The 18,564-nt window shown below is 36.8% G+C and overlaps 1 non-coding gene across 1 annotated transcript; it reads right to left on the bottom strand.

Moving 5' to 3' along the window:
• Nucleotides 1–5,236: 5,236 nt before the first annotated feature.
• Nucleotides 5,237–11,734, bottom strand: LOC103103975 (uncharacterized). The gene is made up of 3 exons (XR_008912606.1): nucleotides 11,252–11,734; nucleotides 8,083–8,166; nucleotides 5,237–6,109 (listed from the first exon to the last, which is right to left on the bottom strand). It is a non-coding gene; the product is annotated as an uncharacterized LOC103103975 (transcript).
• Nucleotides 11,735–18,564: the final 6,830 nt, after the last annotated feature.

The raw sequence follows: 18,564 nt of genomic DNA, 5'->3' as shown, positions 1-18,564 counted from the left end.
ACTAAAAAGTTATATCTGGAAATACTTCTTAATGGAGCTATTTGGGGGCATTTAATATAAATAATTCTAATTTAACTAATTTATTTTAAAAATGTAATAAAATCTGTGCTTTTACTCAGCAATATCACATATCTTTTCCCCAAGATAATAAGGAAAAAAGAAAAAGAATCTATATGTTCTATAATTCTTATACCAGATCCTTTTGTGGTGGCAAAGAACTGGAAATTGAAGGATTGCCAATCAATTGGAGAATGGTAAACAGGTTGTGGCATACAATTGTGATAGATTACAACTGCAAGATAAGGAATGATGAGCAGGTTAATTTTTTAAAAACCATGGAAAGACCTGTATGAAATGAAGAAGAGTGAAATGAGACTAACCAAGAGAACAATTTAAACAACTATAGAGATATAGTTTGAACAATAAATGTGAATATTCACCTTCAGAGAAAGAACTAATAAATAGAAATATATATTGCGTGGTTTTATATATACATATTTTTGTTGTTCATATAATACCTTCTCTAATGTGGGATAGAGAAGGTAGGAGGAAAATGCCTGAGAACTTCAGTGTTACAAACAAATGAATAAATAAATAACAAATGAAAAAAGAAAGTGTAATAAAGTTTAACCTAAAAGAAAAATATTTACATACATCCCTCTTTTTCTATTGAGGGGAATTATATGCAATGAGGGTCAAAGGAGTGGGACTGTTGAGAAATATGAACACCTGCATTCTAGCAATTCCCCATTTATTTAACAATGGGAAAGACCTCTTTTAACAAAAGCTTGGGGTCAAGATATCAAGGATCTCAAGGCACTCTAATTCCCCCAGCTCAGGGCTGGCAGAGACAGCAGAGAAAGGCCCTCTTTCCAATAAAGAGTCTCACCAGGGTAAAAATGAATTCTTTATTCCTTTTTTAATTTAATGGGGGACCTGGAGGTCCTTTTACCATAGAGATATGTAGGGATTATTAACCAGCCCACAGTGACAGGAAGTAGGAACAGGGAGCCCCCTCCCCGACATCACCCCCCCCCCTGCCAGAATCAGTTGGGGTGGAGTGAGTTGCTGACAGTTAGGGCTGGCAGTTGTTGGGAAGTTGCTTGCTGGGCATGAGTTGGTCATTGGGGGTTGGTTGCTGGTAGTGTGGGTTGGTAATTAGTTGGTGATTGACATTTAGTTGCTGGAATATAAAGGCAGGCCTGAGCTTACTGAGAGAGCTTTTGGTTTTAGCCTTTAGAGGGCTTTTTGCCTTTTGGGTTTTGGGCTTTTAGTTTGAGCTGTTATGGTTTTTTTTTCTTTCTTGAACTTTTTGGGAGGTCTTCATTGACAGACCTAATTGGGATTGGATTAAACACTGATTGGCTTGGTTTTGATGGAGCTGGATTGGGTTAGAACTTTGTGGGGTAATTATTATTATGGGTAGATATAGGCAGTTTTAGGTAGTAATTATAGGTATTTGTAGATAGTTATAAGATAACTAGTATAGACATTAGGAAATTTCTTTCTATATCTCTTTCCTATATTTCCTTCCTTTACTATATTCATTTTACTGTATTCTTTTATTATTTCTATTTTAATTAAACTAAATTGTTAATTGTTAAAAGCTGCTAGAAGTTATCTTTTCTCTGGCTTAAAGGAATAATATTAATTTACAACTCTACTATATTCTCATTAAAACTTAAGTTATTAAAAGCTGCTCTCTTATTTTGTCAAAATCCCTATTTTAACCCTTATACCAGTGAGTTAATACCTTAGTTTAGCAGCAGCAGAAGTAATTCCAAGGGCTAAAAAGTCCAGTAATAGCTAACATTTACATAACACTTTGGGTTTATAAAACAATTTTTACACATTATTTTGTCTGAGGCAACTAGATGAAGTAATGAATTGAATGCTGGACCTGGAGTCAGGAAGACCTGAGCACAAATTAAACCTCAGACACTGTATGATACTGGCTAAGTCCCTTAACATGTCTGCCTAAATTATAAAATGGGGATAATAATAGTACCTTCATGAGTGAGTTATTGTAAGATACAGATGAAATAGTATTTGCAAAGTGCTAAGCATAGGGTCTGGAATATAGTAGGTGTTTATGAACTGTATATTCCCTTCTCCTTTGTATCTCATACTCTGTCCCTTTCCTGGGGTTCTCAAACATTTTCCTTTAGGCATTAGTGTAGTTTCTTATGCTGGTTTTTCATAGAGCTTTGAATCTGTGTCCAAGCCAGTCTTTAGCTTCCTTGAAGATTCTGCTCGCAGACACTGTTGGTGGTGGGAGATGGGTGGGAGTGGGGGTGGTGCTAGAACACTGATGGAAAGATGGGAACTTCAAAATTCTCAGAATCTGGTAGAAGAAACCAAGATGAAATCCACAGTGTTCTCTCAGTCAAGCAACTCCTCAGGAAGTTTAGCTAGAATGTTATCTCCTAATTCCCAGCTTAACATCATCTATTTAACCTGGTTTTATACTGACATGCTGTTTTTTAGAAGCTCCATGAGGTGTGACCACATTTTCTCAGCCAGCCTGAACATTCTTCCTTTGTAATGTTCTATAGTTCACTGAAAGGCTCAACAAAAATATTTAAATTGAATAAAACTTTTCATTTTTAGATGTGATACCTTTGATTGTTTTTATTCAGTTTAATGGAGGAATATTAGTACCAAGTTAGTGTTGTAAAAATAAGATTCTGGAAGACCCTTCTGGGTAAAGATCTGGCTTTTTTGTGAAAGAGAAGTTGCATGGTCAGAGCTCTGAGGTTTAATAATAAAATAAAGTCATATCTTTACCCAGAAAGGTCTACCAACATCTTATTTTTACAGTACCAAGATAGTATTTTATGTATAGTACTTTGAAAATGTTAAAATGCCAAATAAATGCTAAGTATTGTTATTGTCTGAAGAAGGAAATAGCAAACTACTCCAGTATCTTTGCCATGAAAATCCCCAATGGACACAACTGAAAACGACTAAAAATAATTATCGTTGTTGTTATTATTACTTTATGTGTGATGGGCTTATTTGATTGATTTGCTCCATTCATCCCACACTTACCAATTGATCATTAATTATATAACATTATTACATTATGTATTATTATATATGTGCATGATATATAATATATTTTATATGAAATAATAATGTAATAATAGCATTCCTATAGGACTTTCAAGTTGGCAAAGTGCTTTAAAATATTATATCATTTTATTCTTACAACAATTAATTCTAGCAGGTAAGTACTATAATTATCCCCATTTTATAGATGAAGAAATCAAGTCACAGTAATTAAATGACTTTAAAAGGACCACAAAGCTAGTAGTAGTACCTGAGGCCAGATTTGAACTCAGTTTTCCTGTCTAGTCCTCTGAGTGGGACATAGAGATCACAACATTCCTGGGATATAACAATTACAAAATCCACCCAGATAGAATGTTACCTTCCTCTGATTTCAGTCCAGGACTGCCCACTTCCTGGACAAATTCAAGAGCTAAAAGGAAATTAGCAGATCTAAATATTGCCAAGATATTGTGATTTTTCATACTGAGAGCAGAACTTTTAAAATGGGAAATTGGTCTACTTGCTGGTGAACACTGGAGGGGATATCCAAACAGGACCACACAAAGACAGCCATACTTGAATGCCAGATGGCACACTATGAATGGGTGTCACCATGCAAAGTAGCAGACTTCCTCTTCTCTCAGTGGGTATGTGAGGAATTTTGAGGTTATGGTCATTTTGGGTGCTAGATAGAGACTTTTTGAGACCAACCAGAGGAATGAAGCAGGGTTGAGTTATCCTCTCCCCTAGAAGCAGAACCTATTGTGGATGGTAGATGGCAGACATCCTGCCATTTTCTCTCTCTAAAAAAAATGAAAACATGGTAACTTTTCCTTAATAAAAAAAAAAAAAACAGTTGGGCTTACCTGATTACAGGTGTCCAGAGACTTGGGAGAAGTGCTTTTTTTTTTTAATTAGGCAGTATATAAACTCTAGGTTTTAACAGAAGGTAGCATGGGAAGTGATAAGGAGATAGCGGACCCTTTTACCAGAGCAGCAGATAGCCCTTTGGGATGTTTCAATGTAGTATTCTATTCCCTTTCTACTTCTTGGCAGTTTGAATTCCTTTTGGGTCACATAAAACTGAAAGGAGCCACAAGCTATATTTAGAAGTTTCCATGGATTAAACTCCAGGATAATGGGGTGAGAAGAGCTGAAGTAGTGCCAGGTTTATGAAATATCATACATGAATGATTCTTTTATACTTTTAAAACCCTAGATGATGTCTAGAGGAACGTGTGCCAACTAGAGAGAAAGTGATTGCTGTAGATAGGATGAATTACCAAATAACCTACTAGACAGGTAGAACAACTTCTATTTCTGCCTATCTTAATGATAAGTATTAAAATCCCTCATTCCAAGGATCATTCTTATCATGACAAATGGAGTAACTATTGTCATCATTTCTATTAGATTATTATTTCCACTTCATGGTTGTTATTATTGTTCACTTGCTTCAGTTGCGTCCAAATCTTTGTGACCTCTTTGGGGTTTTCTGGCAAAGATACTGAAGTAGTTTGCTGTTTCCTCCTCCAGCTCATTTTTATAGATGAGGAAATGGAGGCAAATAGGATTAAGTGACTTGCCTAAGTTTATACAGTGAGGTCAAATTTAAACTCAGGAAGATGAGTCTTCATTACTATATTCCTGGCACTCTATCCACTGTGCCATCTTTCTGCCCTATTCCCATTTTAGATATGAGTAAACTGAGGTTCAGAGAAGTTTTTGTTCATGACACTAATTGGTTTAAGTCTCAGGATTTGAAATCAGATCTCATCTAACTCTTAGTCCAGCAATAACATTCAGAGTTCCTTCAATTGCTCTTCAAATTGTATACTAGAAATCTGGCCCCATTCAAAGTTCCATTAAAAAAAGTATATTAGTTGGGGTAGCTAAGGGGCTCAGTGGATTGAGAGCCGGCCTTAGAGACAGAATGTCCTGGGTTCAAATTTGATCTCAGACACTTCCTAGCTGTGTCGCCCTGGGCAAGCACTTAACTCCCATTGCCTAATCTTTACCACTCTTCTGCCTTAGAATCAATACACAGTATTAATTCTAACACAAAAGGTAATGACTTAATTATTTTTAAAAGAGTGTGTTAATATAATAAATTTTTTTCTTGACAAAATATAAGAGCAGTGTTGAGTGGTGAAGCAAGAACTGACCTTGGAGTCAGGAAGAATTTGTTTCAAATTTTATTTCTGACACAAGCTATGTAAAGTGGTATAATCATAGACAAATCACTAGATTTTTCAATATTTCAGGCAACTTTCTGAGATTCCAAGTTTCAGAGCTCATGATACTTGGCATTCATAGAGGAAGTTCTCTCAACCAAAGAAATCACAGACCTGATCCCATCTCCACCTCCTCTCCCACAACACCTGAAGAGATTTGACATGTTAACTTTGCTATAATTTTGGAGACTTCGGATTTACCCACATTCCATTTAAACTTACTTTTATGTTAAGTGGATAAAACACAATTGATGATTGATATTTACTTCTCATATCAGAGAAATTAGACCTTCATTCATGCTAGCATGATTTTTTTTCTTTCAAACAGAAATTGCTGTTCTATCCGATATGGCATCATCAACCAATTGCCACAATAAAACAGGTTAGAGACAAAATAATAGGCAGTATTATATCATGAAAAAAATGTAATAGTCATTGATCAAGATGTCTATTAGTTACAAGATGAAAGACCACTTGGAACATATTTGTCCCTTATAATTTTAAAGTGCTGAGACAAGTTCAAATGTGATCTAAATGAAACATACAGTAAAGAAAAAAGCACTAATGTTCTCAGATAAGTATTTTTCAATAAATATTCATTGAATTGATTGAATTGAATTGAATCAGACACACACACACACACACACACACACACACACATATATATATACAGAACACAGAGCATACCCTGTTGTTTTTTATTCACATAGATAATAGTTTCTACAGAAATATAAGGAAAGTTTTCAGTAATTTGGATCATTTCCTCCAGTTTAACAGACTGTCTTCCAAGAATCTTGACCGATAAAGCTTTACCTCTCTACCTGTAAGATAATAAAGAGATATAATTATCAAAGTTTGTTTTAAAACTCTAAACAATCATCAAGGGAACATCATCTAGGTCTAAGCTTCAGTTATCCCCAAATTCTATCTCGCATCTTCCCAAAATACAAGAGGATTGTGCTAAAAGGAATAATAAAGTGGAGGAATTCCATGGGGACTGGAACAAACTCCAGGAATTGATACAGAGTGAGAGGAGCATAGCCAGGAGAACATTATACACAGAGACACTGTGGTACAATTGAATGTAACAGACTTCTCCATTAGTGGCAATGCAGTGACCCTGAACAACTTGGAGGGATCTACAAGAAAAAACATTATCTACATTCAGAGGAAAATCTGTGGGAGTAAAAACACAGAAGAAAAACAACTGCTTGAATACATGGGTCAAGGGGATATGGTTGGGGATGTAGACTCTAAATGAACATCCTAGTGCAAACACCAACAACATGGACATAGGCTCTGATCAAGGACACAAGTAATACCCAATGAAATTGTGCATGGGCTGTGAGAAGGGTAGGTGAAGGTGAGGGAGGGAAATAAAGTGAGTATTGTAACCAAAAGAAAACAAAAAACCCAAATACAAGAGGCTTTAACATTTTCTTTATTTTTTTTCCATTTCTTTCTATTTTTTTTAGTTACAGGTAGAAATTAAAAAAAAAAATATTTTGCCTTTGAACATTTATCCACCTTGACTTTTCTGGGAATTTCATTTTGTTGATCACTTTCTTTATTCTCTTTTCCTGCTTTAGGTTCTGGAATGTTGTTCTGTTTTTCAATTTTCCAGCTTTTCTGTTTCCTTCACTGGCTTCCTGTGTTTCAAGGTTCTGACCTTTTCTTTTTTTCTCCTCACTAAACTCACCCTAGGGGAGATCGGTTATTTCCAAGGCTTCGATTATAATGTCTATATTAAGGACTCTCAAGTCTAATTCTCAGTTCTGACTCAGGCATCCTACAGCACAACTCTACTTGAACAGATCCTGCCCACATTGCAAACTGGACTTGGCTTTCCCTTTAAATTGACTTTCATTTTCTAGTGATGGCATCATCCCTTTTTCCTTCATTCATATCTTTGATTATATTTGGCTCCTTCCTCTCCTCCAGCCTTTATATGCAGGCAGTCACTTTTGTGAACTCTCTCAGAGCTCTCTCAATACCACCACTCTCACCTTGGGCTGAACAGTCAACTCATGCATGTATCACTTCAATATCCTCCTATCCTGCTCCATATCTCTCCTAGTCTAAGGTGCGCCATGCCTGCAGACACAATAAGGTATACTTTTTTTTTTAAACCCTTACGTTCCATCTTAGAATCAATACTGTGTATTGGTTCCAAGGCAGAAGAGCAGAAAGAGCTAGACAATGGGGGTGAAGGGACTTCTTTCCCACAGCTAAGAAGTATGACATCAGATTTGAACCTAGGACCTCTCGTTTCTAGACCTGGCTCTTAATCCATTGATCCATGTAGGTGATCCCTAGTAAACTTTTTCATATTTCTTTTTAACAGTGCATATGTTTTCAATGCAAAAAAAAAAATCATCTTTCAGTGGCTTCTAGGCAGATTTAAAAAAAATAGTCCAGTTTCTTGCGTTAAAGCTTTCAAACAAAGGTCCCCAGACTACAAATCCCTTGCTCTTTCCACTTTACCAGAATGTCTGAAATAGCAGAAGCCCCACTGGGTGTTAATTTTGAATTTTATATTAAATTACACAATCTAATTAAAGAACATTTTTGTTTGTTCTTCAGTTTATTTGTTTGGAGAGATAATTATAATTTAAATATTTTGGCTTCTTCCTAATAAACATTACTATGAATTTTGGTGGCTATAGCTACTAAAATTAAAAAGTTAAAGAAGCTCAATACAAGAATGAAATTAGTTTGTTGAATTCAAAATGGTCTTCCAGAAAGTATACATGACTCAGTTTGTCCTAGTTGAAAGGGTTCATTATATATTTACCTTGTGATGGTTTTTGCAAGAACTCAGAGGACATGGCTGTGGCTTCAGAAATAGGTATTGGGGGTAGGCTTTGACTGCGCTTTTCTGGAGAAATAAAATATAAACAAATGTTCTTAGCACATAATAATAATAGTTCACATTATGCAGTGTTTAGTGTGCTTTACAATCATTGTCTCCTTTTAAACTTACAATAAACCTGGGAGGTAGATAGTATCATGATCCTCATTTTACAGAACTCAGCATGACTGTGAAACTCTTGATTTTGTAGTCTTGTTACCATATAAACTGGAAAGTATCTGACCAATGTTAAATAGTATTCAATATTAAGGGAAAAAAGGCTTTCCAGTTTCATCTGATTTATGAAATTTGATTTGTGTAAATTTGAAAATCAATGGATAAATTGTGAAACAAGAGAATTGGACAGGTTGCAGATGTCTGAAGTTCCTTTCAGCTCTAAAATTTTATACTCCTAAAGCTTGGCTTAACAATGAAAAAAAACACTAAACGAACAGCTGTCTGTTTAATCACACCCCCCCCCCCTCCCAAATGCCTATTGGATACTTGCCATATACTCAATATTATATGGCCGATACTAATTGGCAGGCATTCAGTAAGCTAATATTTTCTCCACAATAAATGATTTTAAGATGACTAGTGCTTCAGAAGAACAAACACATTTGCAGACAACAGTGTAGCAATGACTTGAATCTTAAATAGCGGATATGGTGCATAGAGCTAGGAGCTCTAAAACTCACTCTTCCAATCAACTTTGGAGCAATGTTGGGAAGGCACAGAACCTGGGAGTCTAGGTCAGTCACTGCTAGGGAAGTACATGACCAAGGAGAGAGGTCATCCAGCATAAATGTTTACTTCCTCTAAACTTTGGTGCTCCAGAGCAAACTCCTGGTTGAACTGCCCTAGTGATAACTCTGACAAGGATGTACTAAGTTCAGAAATGACAGCATGTGTACTGTAATTTTTGCTCTTCTACAATATTTGAGGGCTGCTGTTTATTTTTTTCTTTTTAGAAGCAGAGGTGGGTGTGCCCCCTCAAAAAAAGTCCCACAATTTGATGGTAGTGTTGGAAAGTTTTTTCTTTCTTTTCTTTTCTTTTTTCTCATTGTTTTAGTTGGAAAAGTAGAAGTACATCTGAAACTAACAATCTGGCAAAAGCAGTGTCCAAGTTACCCTATCTTTTCTCCTACACAAACCCACTTGCCTCTTCTTGAAATAGTTCCCTAATGTCTCTAAAAAGAATATCCGATTTGGATTGGCAGGGAAAGGGCAGGAGGATCAAATATGAACTCCTCTGTTTAGTTTTCAAAGTCTTTCACAATCTGGTGCCAACTTGCCTTCCCAATATTATTATACTCTATTTCCCTTCTATTCCTGTATGATCCAGACAGCAGGCTTTCTTGCTCTTCACCGACTCATAAGATTCCAGCCTCCAGCTCCCTTCCATGAATGAAATGCACTCCTTTTTGCCCAAGAGTCACTTTTGTGCCTCTTAAAATCAATCACTTTTCATTCAAAACTGCTCAAGAGATACCTTCCACGTGATGTTCTTTCCTGACCAACCTTCAGTGCTAGTGCTTTCGCTCTCAAATATTTACTCATATTTTTCTTTATATATTTATAATTTAGGTGACATCTGACCTCAAAAGAAAGCAAGCTCCTTAAAGGCAGGGACTATGTGATTTTTGCATATTATCCCCAGCATTACCCAAGGCCCTGACATAGAGTAGTAACAAGAAATGCTTATTGATTGACAGTTTCCTATATATGAAATCTATTTTATGTGTGTCTTATTTTAAAGTTTTGATTATTAGATATTATATTTGTATATTCATATATGATGTACACATGTGATACACATATACAAATATATACACATGTGTGATATACTATACATACTTGTAACATACATGTTTGTAATGTGACTACTATTTCTATCTACCTATCTCTCGATCTCTGTCTAGTCCTATCAATTTCCCTAGTGTAGAAAACATCAAATGAGTTAATTCCTTCCCACCAAAGTAGGGCAGTCAGCATCCATTCTTCTACTTAACGGTCTAAGAGAGTTGCTGGGGTCCAGAAACTTTCAGTGACTTGAGGAAGGACTGTAACCCAAGGCTTCCTTCTAACTGCAGCATTGACTTACTATTCATAGTGCCACCTTCATCTCATTCTAGATATGCTGGCATTTAAATCTTGTGCTCAATATCAACCTTTTTAAATAAAGAGGAACTGGAACATGTCTAGACTTCAGAATGAAGCTTAAGCAAAAGTTGTTCTCATGAAGTAGCTGAGTGTTATTTCTCTTATAAATCTAAGGCCGTTTCTCCTCCCACTTTTGGACAAATCTGCTTCTGGTCATCCAGATATCTTACTTATCTGCCTGTTGATCTTGGCATGGCTTACAGTGGCAAAATCGCAAACTGTGCCTGACCTTCATCCTTAATTGCTCCCCTTTGGGACAGCAGTTAAGCAGAAAATAAGCTGTTTTGCTCTTCGTAGGATCAGCAATAAATACATGAAAACTTTCCACTTTAGCACAAGGGTAAATTGTCTTTTCTTACGAAAATGGATCTGTTCAGGCTTGAAACCTAACTCCTTCCCTTGATGTAGTTCTCAGCATAATACCTTGCACATAGAAGGTATTGAATAAATCCCAATGGACTGAGAGGGGCAATGAGTGGAAAGCACAATGAATTTGAGTTAATAGACACAAATTCCAATCTCAGTTCTACACTTATTTTGTTAAATGATCCTGACTTTTCAGCTTCACTTTCTTCATCTTTAAAATGAAGTAATGGGACTATATGAATTCTAAAGTCCTTCCTTCTCCACTTCCACATTCTATGATGCAAAGCAACAACAAATCACATACCACACACACACACACACACACACACACACACACACACACACACACACAGCCTTCTTCCCAGGACGAAATGGAAAGAACACTGGATTAGGAGTCAAAGAACCTTTGTTGGCATGACCATTGTATGACTTTGGGCAAGCCACATAACTTCTCTGGACATCAGTTTTCTTGTCCCTTAAAGAGAGTTTTATATTATTGAGCAAAGTAATCATCAGACAATATAATCTATGATACTCCTTCCAGCTTGAAGGCATCTGACATCTTTGTTTCAGTTTCTCTTACCCAGCTGTAATCTGTTGTAGAGATCTTTCTTCCTGGTCTCCTCTGAGATGAAATGACGCCCTTCTACAAAAAACAAACAAACCCCAAAACAAGAGAAGACAAGAGTTCCACATGTTCTCAGGAGGATACTGACTGCAACTTTGGAACTGGGCAGTCAAGTTGAACAACTTCTTTAGAAGTGTAACACACACTTGGGATGATGGCTTGGTCCCTACTAGGTAACAGGGTAAGGGGAAATAATCTCTGATTTCACTCAATAAACTCTTGAATTTCACTCAGTGGAGCTCTTTCTCTAAGTTATAGCTTGCAGATGCCAAGTGACTGATAGGAGTTTTAAAACAAAAAGGTCTCTTTGGGACCCACAAGAGACAGAAGGAGGGAAAGGGGGAAAAGAGGATAGAAGAAGAGTCTAAAATGTTTTAATGGGTTTGGCTTCCTTTGCTGAAAATTCTGCCCTGATGATTTTTATGGACCGATGCCGAGCAAAGTAAGTAGGACCAGGAAAAGAGCATACAAAAATGACCACAGAATAAAGGAAAAGAAAACAAACAAGAAATCAAATGGGGTGTAATTATAATAATCAAACTTGTATGAGGAGAAGAGTTGTAGAAAACCCACACGTACCCACTCTTTACAAAGATGGGTACCTATAATTGGGGAATGTTGCCTATACTGTGATAGATGGTTGATGTGTTGACTGGTTTGGCAGAACTGCTCCCCTCTGACTAATAAGGAAGGAGGAAGAATATCTTCAGAAATGAGAGTCACACAAAAGCAAATTATATCAATAGAGATAAAATAAAAGTCTGTCCTGTGATCCTTGTGGAGCATCTCTATGCATTAACCTGGTTAAATTTAAGGATTGGCTCCCCAAAGACATCACATAAAGCTTACCTCCCTTTTTTGATACTCTAATCCACATCTGCCCATAGAATCTGGCACATCTGAAGGCTATCAGAGCAGTGACTAGGACTAAAATAACAATTAAGTTCAAGAGTTGACTATGCTGCTCTGTGACTACTCTGAGAGCCCAGTTCTCTTCCCAGGTATAATTTTTGCATGCATGTGCAAAACTAGCTTTTAGGGACTGGGAAAATTTCCAATTAGTTGAAGAATTTTACTTTTTTAGTCCCTCAATCATGTTTAATTTTAAAAGGTATTCCTAAAGCAAAAAGTGTAGCATCCTAGAGTTCCTCAGAATCTTTTCTATGGGCACTTGCTCTCACGGAATAAATAGGAATAATAATAAATAGGAAAGTCTTTTCTTTTAGTACTTACGAGTCCCCTTGAGGTAGAGGATAGCTTGAGGAGTCCAGTTTCTTCTTTCAAAGACACTCTGCAAATCCAGGGAGAACAGTTAATGGACCATTGTGATCCAATCTTCTCTAGGCTTAAAAACAGCAGGACCAGTCACAAAAAATGACTCCATACAGATTTAAAGGATTCAGTTTTTAAAGACTCAGTTACCTGGAGAGCACAACAGGAGTGGGAGAGGAATGAAACCACTAGCAGCAGGGCCAAACCACAGGCTTTTAGACTTCGGATGTCCTACATAGAAGAAACAACCACCCAGCAAATCCTTGCTTTGTGTCCTGGCATTTCAAATTTTCCTTGTGCTGTTTTGATCCTCAGTACATGTATATTTTCCTGATTAATTTTTTATTAAGACCACAAGATGCAATGAGTGTTCTTTTCAAAAAGAAAGGTATCAACCATATCGAAATCAATGAACTTTAGTATAATTGTCAAGATCTATTCAGTTCTTAATTATTGTTAATTACTTTCTAATGTGATGAAATTTTATTCTAAAATATAATCATCAAAATATTCTCCACCCTCTGAAATGCAATTAAATATGAAAAGTGTTAACAAGAAGAAAGCCTTTGTCTATATAGTAAAGGAAAAGCTCACCTACCTTCATTGTTACTTCCTGCCAGGATACTCTGGTAAAAGTTATCTGAACCAATTTGATTAGAGGGACCTTTTTAAATCTTCTCTGTCAGTGGACACCTATCTATTTCTTTCAGAGTGAGTGTCCAAAGGGATTTCTTGTCAGCCCTGGAGATAGAGAAAGGGAAGGTCTGATGAACCCCTCCTGGGAGAATAGCCAGCAGGAAGTCAAAATGATTAAAGGGTAGACACTCTTAGTTTAGCTACTCAGCCACATCAGATGAGCAACCTTCTGAATATATCAGCATCATCAACTCACTCTCTCCCACTAATTTTCAGGGAAGCATCATTGTCTTCTGAATGATCAATGACTGGCTAGAAGCAAAAGTTGAATGATATCATTGACATTTACATAGCACTTTAAACATTCTAAAGCATTTTATATACATCTCCTATGGCTTACAGGAATGTGAGATAGATGATCTTATTTCTGTTTTATACATGAGGAAAATTAAAAAGAGAAAGTCATTTGTCCAAGGTCATAAGTCTAGTGTGTGAGGTAAAATCTGAACCCAAATCATCTTGACCTCAAGTCAAGCAGCCAGTCTACTCCTCAAGCTATAATTAATGGTACAATTATATATTGACTCAAGTTTTGAGAAACGAAAATGTGAGGAATCTCAATAGAATGTGTCATGTACACATAATTTGACTAATATTCATTCAATGAGAATGTGTTGAGTACTTACCATGTGTAAAACACTGTGGAAGGTGCAAGGAAGATGGCATGAAAGTTCAAAATGCCTGATGAGAGACAGCTTGTTTGTGATTCAGAAAAACAGGAGACATTTTGTGAGTGTAGTTTTGTTTAAGCTGATTTGAAAGGATACAGAAGATTTGAAAAGACAGCATTTCAGATGGGCAGCAAGTATTCCATGTAGAGATAATTATGAACAAAGGCACTGGACCAATAATTCATTAAATACCTTGGGGAAATGCTTAATAGTACAAGTTGGCCTAGAAGAAAAATGATATGAGGGGGCAGCTGGGGAGCTCAGTAGATTGAAAGCCAGGCCTAGAGATGGGAGGTCCTAGGTTCAAATCTGGCCTCAGACTCTTCCCAGCTGTGTGACCCTGGGCAAGTCACTTAACCCCTATTACCTAGCCTTTACCACTCTTCTGCCTTGGAGCCAATATACAGTACTGACTCCAAGACAGAAGGTAAGGGTTTAAAAAAAAAGAAAAAGAAAAATGATATGAGGCAAATACCATAAAGATAAGTCAGAGAGCATCTTGAAAACCAGGTTAAGCAATTTGAATTTCATTCTGTAGAGAATGAAAAGTAAAGTGATTAAGAATTTTGGGCAGGGGATCAGTTTAACTAAGGTTTAGAAGGTAGCACAGTGGATACTGAGCACTAAGCCTGAAGTCAGGAACATTCCTCTTCTGAGTTCAAATCTAGCCCCAGACACTTGCTAGCTGTGTGACTCTGGGCAAGTCACTCAATCCTGTTTGCCTCAGTTTTCTCATCTGTAAAATGAGCCAGAAAAGGAAATGGCAAGCCACTCCAGTATCTTTGCCAAGAAAATCCTAAATGGGGTCATGAAGCATGAACATGACCGAAATGATTAAAGAATAAGAAGTGCTAAGGAAGATTATCCTGATGATATCATCTTGGAAATAAAGAAGGCTAATAAATGCAGTAAGAGAAACATAGTATTCCAAACTAGGAAAGTGATAGCCTTGCCATTTTTTGCCATTCTGTCAGACCAAATTGAGAATATGTTCTGTTTTGAGTTCCACATTTCAGAAAGGACTTTAACAAACTGAAGATTGTTGAGAGGAGAACAGACAAGAAAAAAAATGTTTAAATCCTTGCTATGGAAGGATTAGTTGAAAGAATGGGAATATTTAGCCTGGAAAGATTTAGTAAAGGGGGATATAAATAATAACTGTCTCCAAGTATTTGAAAGAGGGATTAAAGCTTTTCTGTTCAGCACCATCAAGCAAAACTAGAAGCAGTGGGTTTTAGGCTTAATGTAGAATAGCAAATTATATATAATGAGCAAATGATGAAATGATTGAGGAAACATAGGTCTGTTCTTCTGAGCATATTGATCTATTAAACAATGCATGCTAATTGCCTAACAAATTGGGATCAAGACCATCCCCAATTATAATAGACTATAAATACAGAAGACAGACTTTTATACATTAAAAATAATTATTAAAAACAAACTAAGGCAAATGAATTAAAATAATACAATACAACATTAAGTAATCTGATTTCTAATTGGATGAAAGATCAAGGACATTCCAGGTTGAGAGGAGAGAGTGAACATGTTCAATTCCTGGAATTCAGGAAAAAAATGCTCCACTTCTCCCCAGTTTTTGCATACAACCAAAGGAACATGTAAACTATCAATTGATCAGTATAGGGTCAGTTTTCAGATAAGACATATAGGTTTCTTAAGATGTGTAATCATGAGAAAACTGTTAACACCAATTTGACTGAGTTTCTGGCCAGCATCACCCAGGTCCTTAGTTAAGGGTCTCTAAATAGCCGTAGAGTTGGTCCAGTTTCACAGCCATGCAGGGCTAGGATCAAACAGTGCAATAAGATTTTCTCCCAATTCCTACAATTGAATAAACTTTTCCTAGAGGACAGAATTTGGACTTGGGCCATAATTGAATAGAAAGGGAACTAAGCTAGCTCCAAAACTGAGTCACAAGACGGAGTCAGTGTTATTCACTCTGTTCCCCCAATTAACCACTTGCTGTCTTAATTCTCTCAATTTCCTCACATAAGCAAAAACCTCACAGCTACCCCAAAACAGAGTATAGTCTTGAGAGGTGAGGAATTCTCCTTCTTTAAAATAGTTGAGATAGAATGTGAGTGACGAGTGACCATGGATCCTTATATTCTAGAGAAGATTCTTGTTTATGTGCAGATTGGATTAGATAATTTTTAAAGTCCTCTCCTAACTCTGAGCATCTGTGATTCTTATTCTGTGTCTTGGATAGACTGGGCTTATCTGGGGAGCCTTCCAGCAAGAAGACCAGGTATGAGATATGATATGAGAGATATCAGGTGCTTGAAATAATACTCTACCTGTTTCCCTACCTAGCTTTTTATGAAGAAAGCACTGTGAATCTTAAAGCAGTAATTAAATTGAGTTATTATTATGATAAGGAAGAATATGATGAGCTTGTTTTTGGATGGGCTAAGGTACATATGACAGTGGAAAATAGAGGTAGAGATGTTCACAAGGCAATGGGAAATGTTGGTCTGAAGCTCAGAGGAAATATCAGGAAAGAGCTGGGTGTTACTTGTGCAGTGACTATAATTAAAGGCTTAACTGAAGAAGATCACTAAGGGGGGGGGGGGACGTAGAGAGAGAAAAAGGCAGTTTACAAAACCTGAGAAATGTTATCACATAGAAAGATAAGTGCAGAAAGAGAATTGATTGAAAAAGAAAGAAAATTCTTACCAAAAAAATAGTATATGGTTTTCAAAGTGTCATTGTGAAGGGAAGAAAAGGTTTCTTGAAAGTGGTGTGGTAACTAATACACTACTGGTGGAATTGTGGATTGATCCATTCTGGAGGACAATCTGGAACTATGCCCAAACGACGATAAAAGACTGTCTGTCCTTTGATCTAGCCATAGCCCTGCTGGGTTTGTACCCCAAAGAGATAATAAAGAAAAAGACTTGTACAAAAATATTCATAGCTGTGCTCTTTGTGGTGGCCAAAAATTGGAAAATTAGGGGGTGTCCCTCGATTGGGAATGACTGAACAAATTGTGGTATCTGATGGTGATGGAATACTACTATGCTAAAAAGAATAATAAAGTGGAGGAATTCCATGCGAATTGGAACAACCTCCAGGAAGTGATGCAGAGTGAAAGGAGCAGAACCCGGAGAACATTGTATACAAAGACTGATACATTATGGCACAATCAAATGTAGAGGACTTTTTTACTAGCAGCAATGTAATGATTCAGGACAATTCTGAGGGACTTATGAGAAAGAACACTATCCACATCCAGAGGAAGAACTATGGAAGTAGAAACACAGAAGAAAAATATATGATCAATCAAGTAGTTTGATAAGGATGTGATTAGGGTTTTGATGCTAAAAGATCACTCTTCCTCAAATATGATACATGTATAACCTAGTGGAACTGCTTGTCAGCTCTGGGAGGGTGGTTGGAAGAGAGAGAGAGAAAGAGAAAGAGAGAGAGAGAGAGAGAGAGAGAGAGAGAGAGAGAGAGAGAGAGAGAGAGAGAGAGAGAGAGAGAGAGAGAGAGAGAGCAAGCACAGGAAAAAAAAATCTAAAAGAAGAAAAATTTTTCCAAAAGTTAGTTCCCAAAGACTGAACCGGCACATGTAAGTAAGTAGATATGGGTGATACACGTGAGATCAGGATTGCTTAGGAAGTCCCTCTTGTAGAAATTCTTACCTACATCTATGATAGAGTATGATAATAGTTGTTCCCTCATTTATTGTTGTTTAGTCCTTTTTCAGGGATGCCTGATTCTGTGACCCCATTTGGAGTTTTCTTCTCAAATATACTAGAGTCATTTGCCATTTCCTTCTCCAGTTCATTTTACAGATGAGGAAATTGAAGCAAATAGGGTTAAGTGACTTTCCCAAGGTCACACAGCTAGTAAGTGTCTGAGGCCAGATTTGAATATAGGAAGATAAATTCCAGGGGGAAATAACAAGAACATCATCAAGAGAGTTCTCTTCCTAGATTCTGGGTGACTTTCAAAATGTATTCAACTACATCTAGACCCTTTTTGTCATGAACTCTTTTTGGAAGTCTCAAGTCTATGGACTCTTTTGTCGCTGTTTTCTGCCCAGACTTCCAACATTAAACATGAGATTAGGATTAACAACCACTAGTTTTCTCTATAAAGTGAAGAAATAAATGATAGCCACAAAGAACAGAGAACAAAGGAGGAGGTATAGAATTTGGGGACATACACAGATAGTTCTGACCCTAACTAGCTACAGAACAATTTGATTTCTTGTTTTAGTCCCCATCTTTTGTAACAAAGACAGTTACTCATTTAATGAGAGATTTCTGTTCCTCTATTTGGAGTCACAGGAGGAAATCATCTCTGAGGGAGCCTTTGAGTCATTTTACCAACCATCATCCATATCAGCATGGCAACATACTTAGGATTTCCAATTCTGTCACTAGCTGCTGGATTCTTGGGTGGTATCTACTTGTATACTTCATCTCCATGGCAATGTAGGTCTACTTAGAAAAGACTGATGAGCAAAGAGCAGTAGGCTTTTTATTATGAATGCATTCTCACTCACAAAAGGGATAGCTTGAGGATAAGTCAAAATGTCAGGAGTGGGCAGGAACAATTGGGATAAAAGCAATCTGGGTGGGGTGGGCACCTTCAAAG

The sequence above is a fragment of the Monodelphis domestica genome, chromosome 5 (genome assembly GCF_027887165.1).
Source record: "Monodelphis domestica isolate mMonDom1 chromosome 5, mMonDom1.pri, whole genome shotgun sequence".
In the NCBI taxonomy this organism is placed as follows: Eukaryota; Metazoa; Chordata; class Mammalia; order Didelphimorphia; family Didelphidae; genus Monodelphis; species Monodelphis domestica.
This window is presented reverse-complemented; position numbering and strand designations above follow the sequence as displayed.